This window comes from Danio rerio, chromosome 2 (genome assembly GCF_049306965.1).
Source record: "Danio rerio strain Tuebingen ecotype United States chromosome 2, GRCz12tu, whole genome shotgun sequence".
Classification (NCBI taxonomy): domain Eukaryota; kingdom Metazoa; phylum Chordata; class Actinopteri; order Cypriniformes; family Danionidae; genus Danio; species Danio rerio.
The window spans coordinates 50,942,501-50,970,000 of record NC_133177.1 but is presented as its reverse complement, the minus strand read 5'-3'; positions in this window follow the sequence as shown (position 1 = coordinate 50,970,000).

Genomic DNA, 27,500 nt, shown 5'->3' with positions numbered 1-27,500 from the left:
GTATGGTACAATTATCACTATTATGGAGGTATACCCTTCTCATTTTGCATGTGCATATCTCGAAATAGTATATACACTTACCGGCCAATTTATTAGGTACAGCTGTCCAACTGCTCGTTAACGCACATTTTAATCCGCCAATACACATGGCAGCAACTCAATCCATTTAAGCATGTGGACATGGTCAAGATGACCTGCTGCAGTTCAAACCGAGCACCAGAATGGGGAAGAAAGGTGATTTAAGTGATTTTGAATGTGGCATGGTTGGTGCCAGACGGGCTGGTGTGAGTATTTCAGAAACAGCTGATCTACTGGGATTTTCATGCACAACCATCTCTAGGGTTTACAGAGAATGGTCCGAAAAAAGAGAAAATATTCAGTCAGTGGCAGTTCTGTGGGCGCAAATGCCTTGTTGATACCAGAGGTCAGAGGAGAATGGCCAGACTGGTACCAGCTAATAGAAAGGCAACAGTAACTCAAATAACCACTCATTACAACCGAGGTATGAAGAAGAGCATCTCTGAACGCACAACATGTTAAACCTTAAGGCGGATGGGCTGCAGCAGCAGAGGACCACACCGGGTGCCACTCCAGTCAGCTAAGAACAGGAAACTGAAGCTTCAATTCGCACAGGATCACCAAAATTGGACAATAGAACATTGGAAAAAGGTTGCCTGGTCTGATATCTGATGAATCTCGATTTCTGCTGCAACATTTAGATGGTAGGATCAGAAATTGGCATCAACAACATGTAAGCATGGATCCATCCTGGTTTGTATCAATGGTTCAGGCTGGTGGTGTAATGGTGTGGGGGGACATTTTTTATATCTTTAAACCCATTAATACCAATTGAGCATTGTGTCAACGCCACAGACTTCCTGAGTATTGTTGCTGACCATGTCCATTTCTTTACAACCACAGTGTACCCTGCTTCTGATGGCTACTTTCAGCAAGATAACACATCATGTCATAAAGCACGAATCCTCTCACACTGGTTTCTTGAACATGACAATGAGTTCACTGTACTCATATGGCCTCCACAGTCACCAGAAATCCAATAGAGCACTTTTGGGATGTTGTGAAAATAACTATAAAACTAGAGATGCTATTTACATTTTTTTTTTAGATTATTAACATTATTTTAGTAATATACAAAACTTCAAAACAAACTACAATGTGAAATTTAAAAAAAAAATGGCAGCTGTAATTGGAATATGGTACAAACCATAAAATACATTTCTTTTACATATTAAGCAGTGCCTTAAAATTTGTATGCTAATAACATACATATTTTCAAGATTCTTGGATGAACAAAAATGTAAAATAAACTTTTTATAAATTTAATGTCTGAAAAATCTTGTTAACTCGACGTTTTGAACTGAAGTTTATTTACAATAATAATAATAAGCAATGAAAGTTTAAAAGTTTTCAAAAGTGCAACTTCACTTAACTAATTTATATTAGCTGGAAGTTTTAAAGTGCTTCCCCAACACTGGTGTTCACACACATACACGCGTGCTTGTGTGCATGAATTCTAACAATGCATTATATAATGGACAGAGAAATGATTTACAGCACAAGCACAAGCTGACTGGAGCGAGCTGATTTATGTTAGTTTGGCTTTCAGGACACCAGAACCCTTCACAGTTTTCTTGACCTCTGTCTGCCAAATACACTGACTCACCAAACAGACATGTCGACGCACACATGATCGCCAAACACACATTCAGAAGAAATTTTCGTGCTGCAGTCACACCATATCCCTTCTCGCTCACTCTGTCTCTCTCACAGGCCTGTCTGTAATGCCTCACCATTTACAGCCTAAATGTGTGTGAGTGAACAGTTTGAAACAAAGGAGTGAAAGTGATTGGGCGTGGCTGTTTACACAGTCAGTCAAAGTCACTGGGCTTGGCGGTGCACAGTTTACAGAAAGAAGAACTGGGCATGTTGGTGTAAAGTAGCCTCACCTGTAGCCAGATGTCTATCTAATCTAGGTTTGTCCCTAAAGAGACATTTCACCAAAAATGACAATCTTTCATCATTTACTGACCCTTCACCTACTTCAAACCTATTTGACTTTACTTCTTCTGTTGAACATAAAAAAGATATTTGAAGAATGTTAACCATTGACTTCCATAGTAGACGTTTATTCTGCTTTGTAAGTCAATGGTTACAGGTTTTCAACATTCTTCAAAATATCTTCTTTTGTGCTTATCAGAATAAAAACATGCATGTTTGGAACCACTTGAGGTTGAGTAAAAAGTAAGTAGATTTAACTTTTTTGGAGGAAAAATATTGCTTTAATACAGCTTATTCTGGACAAAAATACCCAAGTTAGACAAGATGAGACTGTTTGATTGACATTAACTTTTAAAAAAAAAATTAAGGTTGGTAAAATTGTTCAGGGATAGTTCACCCAAAAAATTAGAATGTAATTACTATTACTAGGAAATACTATGGAAATCAGTGGTTACCAGTTAACATTCTTCAAAATATCTTCTTCAGTGCTCAACAGAATAAAAACACTTGTAAAAGTTTGAAAGCACTTAAGGGTGAGTGAAAAGTTAGCTATATATATATATTTATATATAATTTATTTTATTTTATTTTTGGGGGAGAACTATAGCTTTTAAACAGCTTATTCTGGTCAAAAACAGTCAAGTTAGACAAGACGGGATTTTAAAATTATAGTTCACCCAAAAGGGAGACTTTAATCACAACTTTCTCACCATCAAATGGTTCAAAACCTTTATAAGTTTCTTACTTTTGGTATTTTGAATAACGCTGGAAACATGTAACCACTGACTTCCAAAGTAGGAAAAACAAATACTATGGAAGTCACAGATAACATTCTTCAAAATATCTTCTTTTGTGCTCAGCAGAATAAAAAACCTGCAAAGGTTTGAAACCACTTGAGGGTAAGTATAAAGTGAGTAAATAATTTTGGGGGGATAAATTGCTCTAATACAGCTTATTCTGGACAAAAACACAAAAGTTAGACAAGACGAGATTGTTTGATTGACATTAACTTTTCAAAACTTTTAAGGTTGGTAAGATATTTTTAAATTATAGTTCACCCAGAAAGGAGACTTTAATCACAATTTACTCACCAGCAAGTGGTTCCAAACCTTTATAAGTTCATTTCCTTTGTTAAACACCATTGAATTTTTTTAGGAATCTTGGAAACCTGCTGACTTAGGAAAAACAAATACTTTGAAAGTCAATGGTTACCAGTTAACATTCTTCCAAATATCTTCTTTTGTGCTCATAAAATAAAAAACACCTGTAAGTGTTTGAAACCAGTGTCGCAGTGGCGCAGTAAGTAGTGCTGTCGCCTCACAGCAAGAAGGTCGCTGGTTCAAGCCTCGGCTGGATCAGTTGGCGTTTCTGTGTGGAGTTTGCACGTTCTCCCTGCGTTCGTGGGGGTTTCCTCCAGGTCCTCCGGTTTTTGAACAGTCCAAAGACATGCGTTAGGTATATTGGGTAGGCTAAATTGTCCGTAGTGTATGAGTGTGAGTGAGTGTGTGTGGATGTTTCCCAGAGATGGGTTGCGGCTGCAAGGGCATCCGTTGCATAAAAAAACGTGCTGGATAAGTTGGCGCTTTATTCCGCTGTGGTGACCCCAGATTAATAAAGGGACTAAGCCAAAAAGAAAAAAAATAAATGAATGAATGTTTGAAACCACTTGAGGGTGAGTAAAAAGTGAGTAAATATAATTTTTGGGGGGAGAACTATTGCTTTCATACAGCTTATTGTGTTCAAACACACCCAAGTTAAACAAGACGAGATATTTTGAAGATATTTTAAAGAATGTTGGAGAACTTTTTCACTGACTTCCATAGTAGGGAATACTATGGAAGTCAGTGGTTACCGGCTAACAACATTCTTCAAAATATCTTCTTTTGTTCTAAATCGAAGAAAGGTTTATAACAAGAGCACGGTAAGTAAAAAGTGACAGATTTTTTTCTGGGTGAATTATCCCTTTAATGTTTATTAGATAAAGATTGTTATGAAATATAAGTCTATACAAATGTTTACAGTTGTCAATGTTTCATTCTGATTGGTGGATGAAATCTCTACTACACGTTTTTAGAATTTATATAAAAAAAACAAAAAAAACAACAACATAAAAACACATGAATATAATAAGCAATAGAAAAAATGGATTAAAACTTCTCTCTCAAACAAATGCAAAGACATACATTGCAGGCTATGGTTGAACAATATATAATTTGAGCATCGATATCGCAATATGTGTATCCAAAATAGCCACATTGCAGGATTTAATTTAAAGGATTAAAATATATTTAAACGTTGCTTTATATTATTGTATAAAATCTATTGTATATATTATACATGGATAACCATATTATTTTACGTTTGGTTGTGTTATTTCTTTATTTTAATACTGTTAGACTCCCCATAAAACCATAAAGCACTGTTTATTTTACTTTCATTTTTGCTCTATAGCTTTTTCATATATGCTTGTCATTTATTAGATTTTATGCAGATGCACTACATAAAGAAAGGCTTGATCACGCCAATCAATCTAATGGATGAAATCTTTCCGAATAAAGCTATTCAAATCATCTGGTGAAATTATATTCATATCACAATACAGTGAAACAAAATATTGCAAGGTCAGATTTTTCCAATATCCAAGATCAAGATAAAAGCTAAATAACTTAAGATTAAATTCAATGTAAGGTTACATCAATAGCATTTTCACATTGTTGTTCTAAAGCAGCTTTACAAAAAGTGCAAGTTATTTATTCAAGAGCAGAAAAAGTGTTATGTTGTGTATAGTGGACTTATTACCAAGCACATAAACAGTTAATCTGCATAGTTACACAATAAAATGTACTTTGTTGATAAAGTGCTGGAAGAAGGTAAGAAATTAGTCCTGCACTCAAACCTAGCCAGGACAAACTGCCAAATGTCTTGAAATAAATAACTTGTGTGTTTCCAAAGCAATAAGCAACCCATTTAGTTATTATGAACTAATGCACACCTAAGGCATTATCACCATCTGCCCATTATCAATAATATAACTTAATGAATATATCCAATAAAACATATATCGGTAAAATAATACAAATAAAGTATTAGCAGGTCATTTTTGTACTGTATTTTACATGACTAACCCAGATAATGTCATTCAAAAAGCTTAAGGACAACACTGTGACTTTTATTGACATTTGTAGAGTTCAATTTTCAAAGATCAAAGTCTCATTATGCAATTCAAAAGCATAAATAAACACTCATCTATCAGTGCCACTAACCTGCCAATTATTGAAACTTTATTTAAAGCTTTTCACATTTTAAAGAACAAACCCCAAATCCACCCCATGCCAGCAAATAAATAATAAATAAATGAATAACACATATAAAAATAATAATAAGAAGAAGAGGACGAAAAATAGTGATAGAAAACGTATAAACATTTCGTTCATTTTCCTTTGGCTTAGTCCTTTATCTATCAGGAATCTCCACAGCAGGATGAACTGCCAACTATTCCAGCATGTGTTTAATGTTGCGGATGCCCTTCCAGCTGCAACCTAGTCCTGGAAACATCCATACACACTCCCTTTTACACACATCCTCATACACTATGGCCAATTTTGTTTATCCAATTGACCTATAGCGCATGTCTTTGAACTCTGGGGGAAACCGGAACACCCACATGGGGAGAACATGCAAACTCCACACAGAAATGCAAGGGGCCGGGACTCGAACCAGTGACCTTTTTGCTGTGAGGCGACAGTGTTAACCACTGAGCCACCATACCATCATAAATATATGTACAGTATAAATATAAAAAATAAAATAAAATACTAAATAGACATGTGTAAACCCATACAATGCAATGACAAGTGCAAGACAAGTGACATCAATTTCAAATGGAAATTTCCAGACACCTCAATATAAATTGTATATAATTAATATTGTATGTTTATTTAGGATAAAACAATGCTAACACCACAACCACTGGGTCTAGTTTCACTCACTCCATCACATTAGCCATAGATTTTAAAACTTGTTTGGAGATCATCAACCTACTCATGCGGTTTGTTTGAAAACGGGGCCATTTCACATCATACAGACTACGAGAATCACACCTAAACATGGAGTGGAGACAGGAAGTTCACCATCTGAACAGGAAATGAAAACCATGAGGTGAAAAAAGGCAACTGTCTGCAGCATTTTTATCAGCCTTAACAGGGCACATTATTGCAAGATGCTTTAGTTAGCTTCCCAAATCTATACAGATACACACACTTGTATCACATACATCTCTTTTAATATGACATTTTCTACACTATGCTTTACAAAAATATATGAGCATTTACAGTTGCCGTCAGAATTATTAGTCTTGCTGTATATTTCTTTCCCCAATTTCTGTTTACGGAAATGAGATTTTTTTTTTCAACACATTTCCAAATATAATAGTTTTAATAACTAATTTCTATAACTTTTGATTTATTTTATCTTAGCCATGTTGACAGTATATAATATTTTACTAGATATTTTGTAGATACTAGTATTCAGCATAAAGTGACATTTAAAGGTTTAACTAGGTTAATTAGGTTAATTAGGTAAGTTAGGGTAATTAGGCAAATCATTGTAAAACGATTGTTCTGTAGACAAATTAAAAACAAAAAAATTGCTTAAGGGGGCTAATAATATTGACCATAAAATGTTTTTTTTTTTATTTAAATTGGTTTTTATTCTAGCTAAAATAAAACAGAAGAAAAAACATTATAGGAAATGCCAACGGAATCTCACTGCAATTCGTAACCTTTTGGTTTAGTTTAGTTGATTTGTATGAATTCGTACGATCTAATTCATCCAATTTAGTACGATTTGCTTACCACCCAAAGACGATTGGGGTTAGAGATGGGGTTGAGTGCCACACTTTTTTTAAAATCGTACATTTTGTACTACTAAACTCGTACAAATAAGTCATTAAACTTACAAAACATAAAATACTTAAATATACAAACCTTGTATGCAATAGTGCACACACACGCACACACACACACAGACATGCACACACACTCTCTCTCTCTCTCTCTCTCTCTCTCTCTCTCTCTCTCTCTCTCTCTCTCTCTCTCTCTCTCTCTCTCTCTCTCTCTCTCTCTCTCTCTCTCTCTCTCTCTCTCTCTCTCTCTCTCTCTCTCTCCCACTCCCCCACTCCCCCACTCTCCCACTCTCCCACTCTCCCACTCTCCCACTCTCCGGGAAACCCAATTCTATTCTTCGTTTAATTTTGGAGAACATCACTCTGAGAGCTTCCTCCATATTCATTCGTAGCCTTTATTTTTATGTATGTGAATGACTTGAAGGTGTCAGAAAGTTTAACCTGGTGCCATAAAATCAGTCTGCCTCATCTGACGCTATTGCTGTGTCTGTGTATACAACAAGATCATACCAGGGGTTGCAATCCAATGGAAAAAAGGCTGACAGCTTTTTATTTGCATTTTGTTTTTTAAATGTAACAACTAACTACTATTTTTTCTTCTGTAGGTTATGAATCAAATATGGTAATTCTAATAGTTTAATAAAAGATTGTTTGATTTGTATTCATTCATGTATTCATTGACTCCCGGTGGTCCCCACTTTAGGAACCACTGCATTAGATTACTGTACATAAGCCAAATCAGGAGCTAATCTAACAAAAAGCCTAAGATTAGAGTCCAAAAATTAGTACACCTAAATTAATATGTAGATAAAAATATTAAATTAAAATGAAAAAAAGAGGACAACATTTTGAGATAATATAAAGAATATAAAACACCTTAAATATATTATATTTCTATTCCTAATTTCTTATTTTAATGAATATAATACTTTAATAAAACTGTTTTCTTAAAATGCATCAAAATATATTATCTATATTCATTGACAACTGGATAAAAAGATTAATTTTCAAAAGCGTGTGTTCTCATTTATGCTGTGCACTGACTAGTAAAGAGGCAGAAATTTTCAGTGTACAGAAAAAACCCCTCAGTGTTTCATAGCGCTGCCTGTTTCTGCCTTTCTCTCGTCTCAGCACTGGTATGTGTCAGGACACTGTAAATTGTGCTGGCTGGTGGATGTGAACTCTTGCTGGGTTAGAGAATATTCTGGTTACTCAGTAAGTCTGGACAGCACATCTCGCCATCCCATAACCTCATTTAAACCCTGCAAAACCGCACCCTCGCCCTTGCACAGTCCCGCACATCTTTTATATTTATTACATTATCTGAGCAGAGCTGCTTGAAACTAAATGATCTATTAAATTATTCAGCTTTTTTGGATCCAACACTGTTTCTCCGCACATTCTGCTGGAATGCTGCAAAATATGCTTTTCTTATTTAGAGTTTTTGTCTTGATTCTAGTGCAAATATCTAAAGATTCTAAAATCTAAAAACATTTTATGTAGGCAAGTAAAAAATATAGTTTTGTATTCAGAAATAATTCAAAATTAAGTGAGTTTCCCTTAAAAGGGATATATTATGCAAAAATCACTTGTATAAGGGGTTTAAACAGCTCTGTGGCAACAGTCTGAGAATATAATTAGCTTCTATTGGTAAAAATTAATCAGTTATACTTTTTATAATCACACTTGATAAAAACAGCCTGCAGAAACACCTTGATAGACATTCTCCCTTTGTTTGTGTGATTAGAGGAAGAAAGCTCCTTCCATTAGTTAACATCTCTCCCTTATTAGCATAGGACCTTAGTTTTGTTTTTGAATCTGCCCCTATGCTGACACACAGGCATTTGTAGCTCCGCCCTCTTTTAAAAGCCCATTTGAATTTAAAGCAGCAGTCACCAAAATAGCACAAGTAGGATCAAAAATAGGACAAAATGGGCTGGTTCAAAGAGTTCAAACATTATTTGTGAGGTATATTGAAATGAAATGTCACATACACACCATAAGGACATTAGAGACTGTTGCGTTTCATGTGTTTTGTGGTGTTTTTTGTTTCTCTTTTTCTTCCACTGTTTATCCTGTCCTGTTTTAGGTGTGCAACCACTGGTCAAAGGGGCTGTCAATCACCATCGTGACTCAATCGGCGCGCCAATGAGGAGCGGGTCTGCACAGTATAAAAGCTGTTTGCTTGAGCTGTTTTTCAGGAGCCATGTTGCTAATGGCTAACAGTGTGTACTTTATGAGAACTCTAGTAATGTGACCACCTTAGTATTTCTATTTGTTAGTTATTTAAATGAGGCGTTGCCACATGTGTAATTATGTTTTGACGTTATGAAGTTTAGTTAAGCTATGTGCTGAAGATTACGGTTTTGTTTCTGCATTTTTCTTTGGTTAGTTAGTTTAGTGGGTTGGGGTTTAGTTATATTTATTTCTTTGTTTTGCCAACACTCCTGTTTTCTTTGTTTTCTTCGATTATTTGAAATTACATTTACATTACATTTCCAATATTCATTGTTTGTTATTCTGTTTTATAAATACTGACTTTTTGTTTCACTTAACAAGCGGTTGTGTCTTCTCCCTGTTCATTCAGCATAATTAGTCTCATTGATTGTTACTTTTCATCCTTTTAATATCTTAATAACTTAAACACGTAACAGAGACTTATTTTGTCAAATACATTTACACTTATCTTGTAAATAGGGGCATAATACTGTAGGTCCCCTTTAAAAACAAGCAAAATAATCTGCCAATGAAGTAAGTAAAATAACATTGTTTTTGGTTTGAAATAAAATTATATTACTTAAAATTAGCAGATAATTTACCTAGTTTTAAGGAAAAACCCACTTAACTTGGACTAAAAACAACATTATTTTACTTGATTAGAAAATACTTCTAGATTAAAGACTTTTTAAACACTCACCGACGACTTTATTGGGTCTATCTGTCCATATCGGACATAACAATGAGTTTACTGTACTCAAAAGGCCTCCACAGTCACCAGATTTCAATCCAATAGAGCCGATTTGGAATGGTGGAACGGGAAATTCGCATCATGGATGCAAGACAAATCTGCAGCAACTGTATGATGCTATAATGTTAATATGGACCAAAACTTTTGAGAAATATTTCCAGTAGCTTATTGAACCTATGCCACAAAGGATTAAGGCAGTTCTGAAAGTAAATGAGGGTCCAACCCAGTACTAGTAAGGTGTACCTAATAAAGTGGCCGGTGAGTGTATATTTTGACTAGGAACAAGACAAAAATTCTAAAAAAGCATTTATAGCAGTGAAACTTAGAGCCAGCTGAAGTCTGAATGAGGAAAGTGCAACTCTAGGTTCATCGCTGGGCATCGGCGCCGAGCTGCATTGCTGAAAGTCACCGGCGATGTTTCAAACGCCCTTGATAAAAGCAGCATTGTGCTGGCCTACTTTACTGATTTATCGAAGGCATTCAGGCCTTGAGTTACCACAGCCCCCAAACTAAAGCGCTGCCCTACATCACGGTGCTAGGACCACTTTTTCTAGTGGAATTACCTTTGATGATACGATAATCGGTTAGCAAACACTTTTAAAGGATTCCTCGTGCTGCTGTTTTGTTATTTAGCTCTAAATAAACTAAAGCTGTGGCAAACCAAATGGCTAAGACAGCAAAATGCAGTATGTTCTCCAGGTTTACTGATCTCAGGAGGCCCATCTACTCACAGGTAACAGCGCTGATGCTTTTTCATAGCTGTCCGACTCACACAGGCATTCTGGGTAGACTATATTTACAGATTTTTTGAACAATCGGCAAATCAATCTCTTCCAGAAGAGTAGCGGCAAACATACAACAAATTATGTAACCAAAACATACCATAAACAAAGGATTTCTTCTTAGTTCAAAGTTTTTGGACTGCTGTGGACTACAAATACTGTGAATGAGATAACATATATATATATATATATATATGAGCAATTCCATGCAAATGTCATCCTTGCCATAAAAAATTAAGCTTTCACCAAAATGAGGAAATTGTTTCTGGGTTTTTTGGGTAAGCAAGTATTTTACAGTACTTTAGAAATTAAAACTTAAAATGTCTCTGTCAATGTTTTCAAATTCAAACTATAATATTTGATTTAACAAAGTCACACAAGTGGCAATTTCACATCTTTCACATCCATAACGGAGAGATGTCACATTCGTATTGACACTTTTTCCTCATAAATGTGAAAATATTAAATTAAATAAAACCAATCATGGTTATTCTATAGAGAGCTGACCGTTATCCTTTTGATTAGCATCATTTCTTTTAGGTTGTGCAGTTTAACTCACAGATTTTCTACAAAGTATGCTGTAAAGTAAACTCGCAGACTTTTTTTGTCACATCCATAACGCATCTTTATTTCCCTCATTTAAAGTACAAAACATGTTTACAAATTGATATTTTTCTGGTACCTTAAATCTGAAAAATATAAACAAATGTTTCAATATAACATTAACATATACTTTCTATGCGAGTTTATGTTTTGAGTTTTTACAGCAAATGTAAAAACTGCAAAACAATTACTGCAATTGTGCAAATTTATTTTATCTTTGCCATGATGACAGTACGTAATATTTTTCAAGACACTTCTTTAGGTTTTTGTATAACGATAGTTTGTTCTGTAGACTATCGAGAAAAAGTATAGCTTAAAGAGGCTAATAATTTTGACCTTAAAATATATATATTTTTTTTTAAATTAAAAAACTGCTTTTATTCTGGCCGAAATAAAACAAAAACATCTTTCTCCAGAAAAAAAAAAATATTATCAGACATACTGTGAAAATTTCCTTGCTCTGTTAAACATCATTTGAGAAATATTTTAAAAAGCAAGAAAATTCAAAGGGAGGGGGGGGGGGGGGGGGGGGGGGCTAATAATTCTGTATATTAGTATATTTAATATATGTATATAGCAAATAATTAAGAAAAAAAAATATGTACATACACACACATTATTGAAAAAACACTGGGTTGTTTAAACCCAACATTGGTTCAAAATGAACAAACCCAATCATTGGGTTAAAAAGTGTCATTTAAATTTTATTGAAAAACAAAAACCTCAATGTTGGCTTTGTCAATATTTGAATTAAAGCTTATGTGTGGGTATATACACACAAGCACACACATGTATGTATCATTTTTTAAAGCCATGCACTGCTATAACATCTTGACATTAAAAGAGACTCGTAGCAACTTCATAGAGCTAAATTAGGAAACTGAGCTAGTTTCACTTGCTCAAACAGTTACAACAGCAAGAAAACAGGAAGTTTATGAGTGACAAGAGTGAGAACTTCTCAGTTTGCAAACGTCCTCTTTTGGAGCACGGACGTACAAAACCTAACAAAGCCTGACACTGTTTTGACACAAAGCGTGTTGAGAAAGAAGCATTTCAGTTTGCTCTGAGAGATATGCAAGGGGAAACGCATTACAAAACAGCTCTCGATGACTAAACAGAACGGCTGCTCATCTCCTCCCGCCAAATGTTATCACCAACTACAGATGTATCTCAATAAACAAAAAGCACAATCTCACATCACACCTTACATAATCACCTCTGGAGAGTGTCCTAAAGAAAATCAACAGCAGCAAAACATTCAGAAATGAATAGTCCTTTCTTACTGTCAGAGGCAAAGTCGTTGGTGTGTTTTACACGGTCAATGACATTTGGCAGCAGATGTACATCATTGATTCCTCAAACCGACTTTGAATATAATCAAATAAGTTGTGAAGCAACATTAAAGGACAGAGAGTGATCGGTAGCAACTATGACCCTTTAACAAAGTCAAACAACTTCATAATGGAAATTGACATGAAATGGTTTGCATACCAAATTCGGCAGACAAAGAGGCAGAGGAGGAAGTGGTCAAGCATGTCAAAATGCAAGTCATTTTAAGAGAAAAGAAGGTAAATATCCAATCTACAGTAGATAAACTTACCATATACAGTAAAAAAAATATTAATAAGTTAATCATTTGATGTATTTGCGCCATATTGTAATGCATTAACAATTAAAAGTAAAGTATATATTGTCCTATATGGTTATAAACTACAAACTACAGTGATCAAAATGCATTAAAATAGTTTACAGTCTAAATATTGATATTTTTTTCATAAATGTAAAAATATTATATGTATTATATAAACATATGAAGAATTCCCAAAACAACGTGCATATTTTTAAGTAGGAAAGTATTTATTTTACCAATAATTTTCAGATTTTGTAAAACGAAGCAAAAATAACAGTGACAAACCGGCCAAATTACTCAATATATATAAAACAACTCAACATTAGCATTTAAGAATGCAACTGTTCACTTATTTACAACAATATATTAATAACATACATATAAATAAATAATAAAACAGATAGATATTCACAGTAATAGAAGCAAACAGAAAATATTGAGAAAACGTGCATATTTAAGGCGATGTTTGCTGGGTTGGTTCTTACCCGCTTGTGGTGCGAGAGCTGTATCTCCACTGAGATCGAGACAGGAACTCACACATGTGTCACCAAGCCAATGTGGCTCACCGCAGTGCATTCTGGGCCAGATACTAACGTATGCCCTGGTGTGTCACGGTGCATGGCTAAGCAGGGAGAAGCATGCATGCAAAACACTGCATTAAGATGTCAGAGTGTGTGCGGGTGTGCGTTTATGCTTTCAATGTGTGATCACATGATAAAGCACAGACTGAAGCAACCGTGTGTGTGTGTGTGTGTGTGTGTATGTGTGTGTGTGTGTGTGTGTGTGTGTGTGTGTGTGTGTGTGTGTGTGTGTGTGTGTGTAAGTGTGTGTGTGTGTGTGTGTGTGTGTGTTCAGCGATCATTCTCTCTATCGCCATGGAAACCTGCTTTTATCTTATTTGCATCTGGGTGTTTTAGCAGCAGAAAGAAAGAGAGATAGAGAGAGAAAGGAAACACCACTGCCCTCCTCTGAGACTTTAAGAAGTTGTTCAATAATAAAATGCAGTATATTGCGATAATAAACACTCATGATGTTGTTAAATATAGTAAAGTTTTAAAATATACATTTTATTTATCAATTTAACTTTTAGAATGCATGCTAAGAATATTCAGATTGTTGTATTCACAGTGGCATGCACCAAAGGCTTAAAGGTGCCATAGAATGCATTGGTTCAATATGTAGGTATGTGGCTTAGTTGCTAAAATTCTCCAGATATGTTTTTATATGCTCATTTACAACCATAGGAATTACACTTAAAAAGAAAAGCTTCATTTTGACCTTATTTGGAAGGGTTGTGAATATTAATGAGCTCTGCTTTGACACTAAACATTTCACAATGCAGTGGTCCTTCATTATTCACGAGAGTGGCGTTCTAAAAGTAACTCGCAATAGGTGAAATCCGTGAAGTAGTCAGCTTAATATTTTTCAACTGTTATAGATGTTTTAGGGCAGTAAAAGCCCTCACTGCACACTTTATACACTTTACTCAGACAGGCATTAACATTTTCACACTTTTCTCTCTAGTTTAAACACTCTCAAAGTTCAAAGCTTCAGATGTGAACGATCGGCGGAAGAAAGTAGTTCCTCATACAAAAGGATTATGAGACTCTTCGTATTTGATTTTCTTTTTTACATACACAATTATGAAGCCAAACTGTTGTATAAACGCAATTTCACACTCGTAGCAGTGCAATATGACTATAATGCACACCTCCCACCAGTGCCGATATACAGCCACATCACACTGCTATATATACACACACACAAACACAGCCATGATGACTTACCTAATATTTTACTAGATCTTTATCAAGATACTATTGAGCTTAAATTGCAATTTAAAGGTTTAACAACAGTAGGTTAATTAAGTTAATTTAGGGTAATTAGGCAAGTCATCGTAAAACAAGGCATTCAAAAAAATTGGTTAAAGGGGCTAATAATTTTGACCTTAAAATAGGTTTTAAAATAATAAAAACTGCTTTTATTGGGATGTGCATCAGTTACTGATGTACGTTCGAATCATTCATATTTTAAATAGCACGAACGAGACTGCATGGCATGCTTCAGTGTGTGTGCGCGATTAGCCTCGGAAACGAGCAGAGCACACACATCTAACGCCTTCTTAATGTGAGCGATTTAATGGTCAAATACATGCACATTTGTGTCAGAGTGCGGTGTTTAGTGATTATTCATATTAACCCTCATTTGTGTAATAAACAAACAAGTTGAGAATCAAAAGACATGTGAAAGAGAAACCATATCAGAGCCGCACTATTCTTAAAGTGACAGTGCGCAATATTCCTGCGGCTGACTGTTTTTATTATTAATCAAACAACAAGTTTTTTTTCTTACAGTAAAGATGCCTTAAGCACAGTTTGTTTCATATTTTTATTCTATTGTATTTATTTTCCTTTCCTTATTTACAGGGAGGAGAACAATGGTGCGTTTATAAAATCTGATTTATTTGCCCTCCTGAATTATTAGCGACCCTTTCCCCCCAATTTCTGTTTAATTGAAAGATTTATTTTCAACCCATTTTTAAACATAACAGATTTAATAACTTATTTCTAATAACTGATTTCTTTTATCTTTGCTATTATGACAGTACATTATATTTTACTAGATATTTTTCAAGATGCTAATATTCAGCTTAAAAGTGACATTCAAAGGCTTAATTAGTGTAATCAGGCAAGTCATTGTATAACAGTAGTTTCTTCTGCAGACAATCCAAAATATATATTGCTTAAAGGGGCTAATAATATTGACCTTAAAATAGGTTTTAAAATAATAAAAACTGCTTTTATTCTCGCTGAAATAAAACAAATAAGCCTTTCTCCTGAGGAAAAATTATTATTGGAAATTCTGTGAAAAATTCCTATGTTAAACATCATTTGGGAAATATTTATATTTATAAAAAAAACTTCACAGGAGGGTGAATAATTTTGGCTTCAACTGATAATCGTTTTAAATAATCAAGATTACAAATATGTCCAAAATAATGGCGATTTTGATTTTTCCCATAATCGAGCAGCCCTATAATCTAGTGTGGCCCTTAAACGATGTTACAAAAATGTAAATGGCCCTTGATAGAAAAAAGGTTTCCCACACCTGACATACATAATAAGCTTTAGCAATTAGGACAACAAGAAATCTGAAACCACAACATATTTATGTCAATGAAAACTCCAATCCTGACTGAATAATAAACTCCACTACAACACAAATCATTCTGACCTGTTCAAAATCTACCATACAAAAATACTCAGTCTAAAAGTCAAGGCCTCAAAATGAGGAAGCAGCCTTTTGCACAGAAAGTTTTTTTTTTTTGCTTTATATAGAACGTGAGTCACAGTTAAAAAGTATCACTGCTTTAGATTAATATTAAACCAAGCACTATCTGCGAACAAATGATGATAAAACACTGTATGTGTAGTTTTATGACTTGAGACCTATTGCGACAAACCTTTTTAGCTTGGTGTTTACTTATGAAATGCAAATAAATTCATACATTATTTAGAGTGGGCCACTAAATGCAAGTGAGAGAACATGTGCTTGTGTTTGAATGTGGGTTAGTGTGTGTGTGTCCTGTATTTGCATGTAGGTTAGAGTGCATGCATGCAGTGTGAGAGAAGACATTTTGTATGTGTGCAATGCATATGTGTGTATGAGGTTACTTGAGGTCTGTAGTTTGCTCATGCCAGGTGTGTTATCTCAGACGTTCCACATGACTGAGCTGATGGTTGAGTTCCTCTTCTAAACTCACTCACCTGGTACAGAAACACTTGCACGTCTCACTAATGCAACCCCGGGGGTGTTATTTACACTAATGAGGATGAGAAAGTGATATAGAAATGATTTAAGGCTAGTCTGTTCATAAAAACAAAACCTCCGGCCTACTGTCATTGAACTTTTTTTAGGTCAACACAAAACAGCAGTCCTCTTTATTACAAATATTCCTGACTCACTGAAGGAAAATAAATTGTAGGGCAGAATTTTATCTACATTAAATATCTCAAATCTCCAGAAGGGGGTTTTTGCCAGGTCTGATTGCAAGTTTTTTGTAGATCAGGAGAGTCAGTTCCTAGAGGGCACACTGAAAAGCTAATGAGAAGCATCTTGAAGGGGGAGGGGCATGTCAGATACTAGAGATCATTTGATTGGTCAAGATTTGATGAGAAACTGAAGTATGAGGGGATGTAAAATAAACTGTTGATCCATTTAGGCGGAACTGACATCTGCAAGCTTCGGATGTTTATAGTATCAGGTTTATATTTTCTAAATGCAAATTGGGTCACTGTTTTGGAGCACACTAGCTAATAGATGTCCTTAAAAACAACATGTTTTCATTTAATGGGACCTTTAACACAAATGTGTCAGTCGTCAGTTCCTTGTTAATACAAGTTTAATGTAAATGAGCAATGTCACACGAGTAGCAGTGCAATACGGCTGTATATAGTCACTGATTAGAGGTGTGCGTGCCTTAGTGTTACACCAGTAACGATATACAGCCACATCGCACTGCTACGAGTGTGATATTGCGTTTATACAACAGTTTGATGGCATAAACATGTATGTAAAAAAGAAAATCAAATACGGAGAGTCTCAAAATGCATTTGCATGAGGAACTACTTTCTTCCCCCATTCAATAACATCTGCAGCTAAACCGTCAGAACAGCAGAAACCATTGCTCATTCACTAACATCACTTTAAAGCTATTTAAATGATTCTCTAGCGTAATGTTTAATGTGATGACACAAAGGTGATTTTGCCGACATTTTAAGATTACAAGGCTGAACGGCATAAAATGCGCTTTAATCAAGAATGCAATCAAGAATTTACAATAATTAACCCCAAAAAGCCAAAGCAACGCAATCACTACCAGATTACTGTTGTGTTTGCGATAAGGAAAAACGCTAAACACATGCGGGCATTTCTTCTTTTTTTCTGTTTACTGAACTAGTCTGCAGTAATGAAAACAGGAGATTCATTAGAAATAAACAGTAGGCCAACCTAAAAGTCCCATCTCACACGCAATACACAACATTTACTATAGTATAAATACATCACTACAACATACAAAAAAAAAGAGATTGACTTAAAATGACACTTACAAGTTTAATAATGATTTGATCAGCTGTAGTTTGAAATTACGAGTTTAAGTTTTTCTCCTCTAAGGGCTTATTATGTGTTCTCTGTCACCACCTTGTGGATGCACAACATCAACTGTCTTTGCTCTGCTCAGTATGACAGGCTGATGGATCCCGACGTGTTGTATCACAGAAATTCTAAATATTTAAAATAGGCACTATTCTGAGTAAACTTCATATTTGCGATCTAAACAACTATATTCTTGCCTAAAAATGCCTGAAAAGTACATTATGTCGTCCAACAGCTGCAATATTTGTCAAACTGTTGACACTATGTGGGCAGAATAACACAGAAGAGTGAGGAGGCTGTACGAGTTCTGATATTGCTGAATAGCGCACGGCTATTAGACAATCAGACTCAAGAACCAGACAGAACTGTTGTGTAAGCAGTAACATAGAGGATTATAAGATATTTCTACTTTGGGACTCCTTTGTATCTGTTATTTACTTCATTGAAAATCGATAAATAAATATATAAGTCAAAAAATAGTGTGCTTCCTCTTAGCAAAATATGAAGAAAGTGGCTGCCAGGCAACACAGTAACGATGTCACGTCCACTCTACCAGTCTAACTGTGCTTAGAATTTCAGACTGAGAACAGTTTGTAATTGTGCCAGGTCTTTTCACTCACATAGAAATAGAAGTGGATCCCGTATACCTGACTGTTCTCAGAATGGTTCGACATGATAGTGGAAAAGCGTATCATTTTTTAAAATGTGCCTTAAGTTCCATAAGAGAATGTCTGTAATGTGTTTTGCAATAGCTAGTTACTGTTGTGATTCTGAAGAGAAGCACTCTGGAATTCCAAAACAATCCATCTGTAAGTGGAAATACCACTGACCAGTCTGAACCAATAACATAACATTAAAAACATATTATTCTCAAAATCACCATATAGTCTTACATGAGAACTATATGCAGGAAAAAAGAGATTTCTTAAACTCTTATTATGTCAAAGGACAATCTTTGACTTGTTCTAATGATTTCCTTTATACCACAATTTAAGTTCCAAGTAAGAATCACAGTTTCAATTAGGGCTGTGCTTTAATCACATTAACCCCTGTTTGATATAAAAAAATAACTGAACATAAGGAGTTAAGAATGAAACGGCATGTGAAAGCGAAAACATAAACTGAACTGCACAGCTCTTAAAGCGACAGCATGCTATGTTCATGTTGCTGACTGCATTTATCATTATTAATCAAACAACAAAAGACAAGAACAAACTCTAGCTTTAATAGGAAACAAATCAAGTTTAATTCTTACAGGGAAGATGCTGAAAGCAGAGATTGTTTCATTAGTATATTTGTATTTTATTGTATTTATTTCCTTTCCATAAATGTAAGTACTTTTTGTTAGTTTGTCCCATTCTGCTCCCGTGTTTGTGAAACGTAATGATGTACTATCAACCTTACTTACAGGGAGAAACACTTTATATATCTCCAAAACTTTTTGGTCATATGGCCCACTGATAATCATTTTAAATAATCATGATTACTTATTACCAAAATAATCGTAATTATGATTTTTTTCCATAATCGAGCAGCCCATGCTCAATTAAAGGAGACACATGAGAATAGGATTGGGTTGATAGACCATGACATGACAAAAAAATGACAATGAAAACAATCCACGTCCACACTGACGTTTCTTCTAGCATTTCTGAAAAGAACTCGGTCCACACTATATGCGTCTGAAAACGTCTAAGCACCAGCGGTCAGCAGGTGCTTTGAGCACAAAACCCCAGAGAGCAGTGCACATCAGACAAGTTTATCAAGGATGTACCGTGAAATTTAATTAATCTTGTCTCTATCTGACGCCATTAGAACGACATACAGTAGATCACTCTGCCTATTCATGTCAGAGTCCTGCAGAAAAAGTGATTGACAGGTGGTAATTTGTGTGTAACTTACAGTATCTTTATTTATTTATGATTTGGTTATGGGTAAAACAAAGACTATGTGGGTCAGGTAGTTGAAACGGTACGCTCCAAATAATTAATTTGTTATGAATTAATTAATTAATCATATATAATAAATTCACCGCCACCTATGACAAAAATGTCATCGTCGGTCGTAATGTTTCACATTAGACATCGTACAATGCCAAATTGGTCGACATCGCCCAACCCTACATGAAAATCTCTTTACAAGAACCCTAAAGTACCAATAGTAGCCTGTATTTGTCATTTAGTATGAAATATCTCTATAAGAGCAGCATTTTGTGGTCCTCCAAGGCACCAAAACAATCGATCTGTTGGTAGAAATCTGAACTAATAATCTAACATCAAAAGGGAATTACCCTTTAAATAGCCATATAATCCAGCACTACATATTAAAACAGAAACATCTGTTAAAAAGAGCTGTTATTGCACAACCAAAGGTGGTTATAAGACTCTTCGATGTGATTCATAGAATGACAGAACATAAAATGATGAATGAAGGCACAAATGAAGGCGCAAAGCTACCCCAGAAGCATTGAACCACAGAGAGCGTGCTCAACATACAATGCCTCATTTCAAATCTTTCCCAGTTCACTTCTAACCTGGCACGTTTCGGAATACCAGGAAGCCAAATATTCTTTGCTTGTGAAATACCCCATTCCATTAGCTTTCCCCAAGCCAGCGGTGCTCAGGAAGTCCTCGTCTAGCCCTGTGAGTAATGGCACACAGACAGTCTGCGGTCCTTACCTGACTCTCAGCCGCTCATATCCAGTCCCGTATGTCCTCTCTGCTGTTTGCCGACAGGAAGCACATTCAGTCCGTCCCTATTTACAGTCCCCTGGCACTGCAGTACGGCTCACAGCTGGCGCATTCCTGTTCGGCTGATGGAGAGAGGAGAGAGATAGAGGAGAGCGGGCAGGGGAGAAAAAAAAAGGAGTCGTAAGAACATACTGTACAAATCATCTACTGTGAATGTGAGGTCAGCAGTTGATGATCGGCCAATCGCACTCTCGATCTATAACAACATGAGGATGCTGCATGATGCATTTAATAATATTTCATCTATTTGCCAGTGAAAAGAGTAGGGCTGCACGATATTTCGTTTCAGCATCGATTTCGCAATAGTCACGACGCAGGATTCACAATGTAGAGTTTGTACTACAATTTATCATTTGCATGTGTGCAATTGCATTTGAGGCTTTTACAGTTTTCCTCAGTTGCTTTTGCTCAATTCTTGATTGATTTTTTTATTTATCAAAATTATAAGTTTAGATCTCTGAACAATTACTTTTTTGTTCACTTCAGAGTGCCATTTCTTGTTGATTTAAGCAAATTGCAAATGCTTTAGCGCATTTGTGCAAACGGTAAGTAGAGTTGTCTGTAGTTTGGACAAGAAACAAATTGCATAGGGTTTGTTTATCAAAACTGATTAATCAATTCTCATTTAAACTGTCAAACTCTTCACAACTTCTTAATCATTTTTTATTGTGTAAGCCAGCGGTTCTCAAACTTTTTTTTTTACCAAGTTTCACCTTAGAAAAAAAATGTCTTTCCAGGTACCACCATAGTGACCGGTATTGAAATACAGTAGCATAGGCCTAATTAAACAGCTACAGCTCTGCACAGTTCAAAAAAGGGCAGATTAATTCATAATATTATGAATATTCATTATTGTCAGCCACTTTAACAATTATAAATAGTTTGAACATTAACACTGCACAGTGCTTACAGGTAAAAAATAAATAAATAAATAAATAAATAAATAAATTAATTAATTAATTAAAAAATCAATGTTTAAATAAAATGTGCTTTTAAAATGTAATTAAAAATTAAAAAGAAAACTACTGTACTTAAATGTTCCTTGGACCTATATAAATATAGGCTATGTGTATATTGATATACAGTATAAACTATTTTTGATCAATTTTGAAACGAATGTTGTATCTATACATGACTCTTTTGTATATCTTTATAATCTAAACATTAACTTGTATTTTAAATATATGAATTGGATTTACACACTTAAATTAGATCTACTTACTGCGTGTTAGAGTAGGCATTGTGTGTCAGAAAAGCAACCGATTAAACTAAACCTGTCAACATATAAAATATATATATAAAAAAAACAGGATACACCCCCAACAACTGTTACAAATATGGGGGGGAAATTAGCTTCAAATGATAGAATACATAACAAACGTAAAAAAAATTGAAAATAAAATAAAAGGTTTAACCTATTCAAATCAATTTACTGATCATATCGGTGTTATCGTACGTGTTAACGGGTTAAAAGTGTGTTCATTTTTTTAAATATTCAGCGATTTCTCCATGTACCATTAGAAGGAAGCCTGCATGCGTATATATCATTATTGGTACGTGTACCACAGTTTGACAATCACTGGTGTAAGCCATCACACTCAAAACTGTTTATTCAATTATCAAACATTTGTATACGCATGTTTACACCATAAACTAAATCTGATATTGACATTGTTTGTAATGTCTGCTAAATTGGTATATGACCTAGTTACAAGACAAATTGTGTTATCTATTTATCATATGCTACCAAACTCTACAAACTAAAACATTACATAATGAAAAATGTGATAAAGCAATTGAGAAAAAAACAAAAAAACAGACATAAGAAATAGGTAAATTTAATAATGATTTATTTTACTCAATTTTTTTTTTTTTAATAACCATTAAAATATCCATAAATAAGCAGTTTCTGTATTTTTTATTCATGCTCTTATTTTTTCCCAATTATTTATGAATTTGAATTGCATTATAGGGCCTTGATCTTTCATCCAACAATTTTAATCTTAAAAGATTTGAAAAATTGAAAAATGAACATTTTTAATAGTTTAAAGTGATATATTGTCTGGGTTGGTGTTGTATATTATACTACAAAAACCTGCAATAAACTGCTAGTCAATTTTCTAGTCAATTTTCTGTTTTTTTACAGACTTTATTTCTCTATTTTATTTTATTTTATTATTATTTCTCTATTGTTTCTTTGACATTCTATAATTTTAAACTACTAAAATATCAATGAAAGTAACTTAAGATCAAAAGTCGACAGAGCAGAGATCAAGGTCCTATAATCCAATTTACAATCGTAAATAAAGCGAAAACAGTTGTGAAGCACAAAATACAGAAACTGTTAATTAACAAATATTTTTACAGTGTGCTGTTATACTCGGGAAACAATAAAACACTGCTTATTTCAATTATAACTTCTTTATTGTATTTATCTATGCTTTTAATTTGTTTAAATTATTTTTAAATCGAGTCATCAGATGAAATTTTATTCATATCGCAATATACTAGAGAAAAATAAGTATTAACGTCACTATTTTTCTCAGAAAACATATTTCTAAAGGTGCTGTTGACCTGAAATTTCCCCCAGATGTTGGTTACAACCAAAGAAATCCATATATGCAAAAAAAGAAAACAAATCTTATTAGTTTACAAATGAGGTTATGCGTAAAAAAATGAAATAAAGCAGGGAAAAATTATTGAACACATGAAGAAAGCTACGTTTAGAAAGACAGTGAAAGCCCAGACAGCAGCTAAAATCTCTCAAAAGCCTTCAGCAATCCTCTGCCCTTCATTATTGTAAATGAACATTAACTGCTTCAGTCCACCATCTACATTATCAGGATGATAAAGATAAAACCAAGGTGGACATTTCAGCAACACAATGATCCAAAACACAGCCAAGGAAACTCTCAAATGCTTTTAGAGAAAGATAATCAAGCTGTAGAATGGCCCAGCCAATCACCTGACTTAAATCCAAAAGAAAATACTAAATAAAGATCAGATTTAATAGACAAGACCCACAAAACCATCAATATTTTTACAATCTATTGTAGTCTGTGAAAAACTCACACCTGAGCAATGCATGTGACTTTATTCCCCATATGAGAGGCATCTTTAAGCTGCCGTCACCAAAAAAAGCCTTTTATATTAAGTATTTAATTTGTTTCAGCAGTTCAGGACTCTCTCCTTGTGTCATTTTATTGTTATTACACATAGCTCATTTTCACACTATTTAATTTAGTTTTGTTTTATTTTCATGTTTGTATTTTTTTATTTTATTTTTTTTTACCAAAATCTGGTTCAGTTTCATGTCAACAGCTCCTTTAGAAATAGAAAAAAATAGAAAAAAATGACGTGTTCAATACTTATTTTCACCGATGTATACCGCAGACTAACAAAATAGAGCAATGTTAGACTTTCCCAGTATAGTGCAGCCCTAGAACAGAGCATTTTGATTCAAAACAGACACATCAGCAGTTACTGACATCTCGCTGATGATACCTAGAGCGACGACGATCAAGTAACAAAGCCATTTTCTTGTCCTCATGTTGGGTCGGTCATCACTCGAATGCGATTAAAGCGCAGTTAAAGACCAGATGACTTCATAATTGAAGTTTTATTGGCCATTTGGTCCACGTCTGTAAGGTCTCTTGGGGTCATGGATATGCTGGTACAAGTAGAGGTGGTCTGTTTAAGTTATTTTATTTCATGTTAACAAAATATGTCACAATACAGATACTCAAATAGGCAGTTATTCAAAAATAAATAAATCAACAAAACGGGTTAGAATAAATTTACTTATATACTTTAAGAAATAAAAGGACTTTTTTCTCTTTTATTTGGACATTGTTAAATACAGTAGGGATGCACAATATTAAATTTTTATCATTTCGGTTTGTGATGCATCAATTTACAGATTAATTCACAAAGTCTGGTCTGAGATATTTATTCCCCATAAGTGTTGGCTATTCTCAATAAAATAAAATCACACTTGTGATTTTATGACACCAGTTGACACTTTGTTCGCTCTGTTTGCTTTATAATAATTTAACATGTTAAAACTATACAGTTGAAGTCAGAATGATTAGCCCCCCTGAATTATTAGCCCCCTGTTTATTTTCCTCCAGTTTCTGTTTAACAGAGAGAAGATTTTTTTCAACATATTTCTAATCATAATAATTTTAATAACTCCTCTCTCATATCTGATTTATTTTATCTTTGCCATGATGACAGTAAATAATATTGTACTAGATATTTTTCAAGACACTTCTATACAGCCTAAAGTGACATTTAAAGGCTTAACTAGGGTAATTAGGTTAACTAGGCAGATAAGGGTATTAAGGCAAGGTATTGTATAACAATGGTTTGTTCTGTTGACTGATAAAACTTTTGATAAAACTGATCAAATATACAGCTTAAAGGGGCTAATAATTTTGTCCTTAAAATGGTGTTTAAAAAATGAAAAACTGCTTTTATTCCAGCTAAAAATAAAACAAATAGGACTTTCTCCAGAAGAAAAAATATTATCAGACATACTCTGAACATTTCCTTGCTCTGTTAAACATCACCTGGGAAATATAATTTTTTTTTTAGAAAATTAAAAGAAGGGCTAATAATTCTGACTGTACATTCACTTGGGGTGTGACGAAATCTCATTTCATGAGATCTTGAGAGATTAAATTGCGACGAGATTTCTCGTCGCGCTGAAAAGTTGTCCATGCGTTGTGATGTTAGCATGATGGAGCGTGAGGTGAAACTACTATTCAAGATTGGAGACAGGATTGGATTTGGGCTTCAAATCAAGTGCTTTGCAGTGATTGCATGACCTTTACAGCATATAATTCATTAAGATAGAAGTAAAATAACATTCATTACAAGTTGATTTAAAACAATGATTATAGTTTAGCATTTTGTGATTTTTTTCTCCCCAGTTAAATCAAAGACATTCATTTCCATTCATCATTGAAGATTTCTTAAAAACAGAGTAAAAATCTCAACCTAGGCTCATTCTGAAAACGTAGCCCTATATACATTTCTGGAAAGCACCAAATACATCCAAGGAGGTACGTATTTTTGCAGTTTTTGTTTTGGTGAATCCGCCAGAGTCTGCTGTGTTCGCTTTATCAGATCTCAAATTTCTCTTGCGAGTGCTGTTTGTCACATCCGTCAGTGACCAACTGAGGGCGCTGTAGTGCACCAGGACTCATTAGGCACTACAGCGTCCCAGGAAAGACTACATTTCCATACATTCTTTCGCGCACACACCCAGTCTGTCATCTACACTGATTTACAACCACAGCGATCTCCATTCTCCGTGATTACCAGGACTATATATTCAGTCATTCAACCACTTTTTGTCATCGCGTCGTTTGTCTTTCTTGTACCCAGTAAGTCTGTTTTTCCTAGTTGTTGTTCCTGATCTCGCCTTGTATCTTGCTATAGTCTAGTTCATGTTTATCTGTCTTAGTTTCTTGTTTTGTTGTTTATTTGTTACTTTGCACTTTGATATTTTTGGATTTTTGTTCACTGTTTTTGCACTTTAATATATTAAAATCTGCACTTGAATCCGCTATCTTTTGTTTCCGTTTTTGTTATTGTTTTCATCACGCCTATCGTGACACTGTTCTCGCGTAAATCTACCAGAGGCCGCTGTCAACTGACTGACTGACCGACCGACGCATGACCCCACCCACTTCCCTAAACCTAAACGAAAATGTTTCAAAAAGCAATCCTTAAAAAGACAAGTCCTCACAGCAGCCTGATTTTTACTACGTTTTCAGATTTTACCACATTCTCTCCCTGGTATTTACTTGTTTATTTTATTTTTTGGCTTTTATCTTACTGACTTTCTGGAACCGTTCTTTGCCCGACTCCAACCTCATCATCACGGTCAACTCCTTTATGCGTATCAAATCCGCCGACATACACTGTGAGCCACCAGAAAAACTGGCAATAGCAGGAAAGGTGTCCATACGAAGGTAAGTGGTCAGCTGCTAGTGCAAAAAGGAACGGCATCATACCGCCCCGTAGCATTTGTTTTAAAGACGAAATGCAGCCATACCTACTTCTGGCTACATAATTCGAGATCTCCAGAAATGTATATAGGGCTACATTTTAAGAAAGAACCTTTGTTGAAAAATCTTGTCTCATTCTTTTGGAGCAAATCTCATGTCTCGTGGAGTAGGCGTCTCGTCACACCCTTAATATACACACACACATATTTTTATTTATTTGCATAATTTTTATAATCATTCAGTTGTACTGAGTCTGACACACCCACAAAGTCCTTCTGAGCCTCCACTTTAAATGAGATGTCAACACAGTAATAGTCACAGACAGTGCATAAATCATGCAATAAATAAAACCCAACTGCATAAACAATTGTTTTTCTTTCCAAATAGTTAAAGAAAGGCTCTAATTATCATAGCACACAAAACTTCAAAGCCCCAGATGGCTGTCTGACTCATCTCAGCTGTTAGGATGCGTTTGATTATGAATTTAATCCTGTGTAAATAGAAAAAAGGATTAGACTCTGAGGGAGAGAGAAACAGTGAGGCAGGGGAAGATACCAGACAAGACTAAGCCGTCTTGGGAATACACATTTTTTTATTCTGACATAATCGTATTGTTCACGCTCTCTTGCTCCCAGACGATCACTCCCACAAAGTTAATGAATGTACATTTG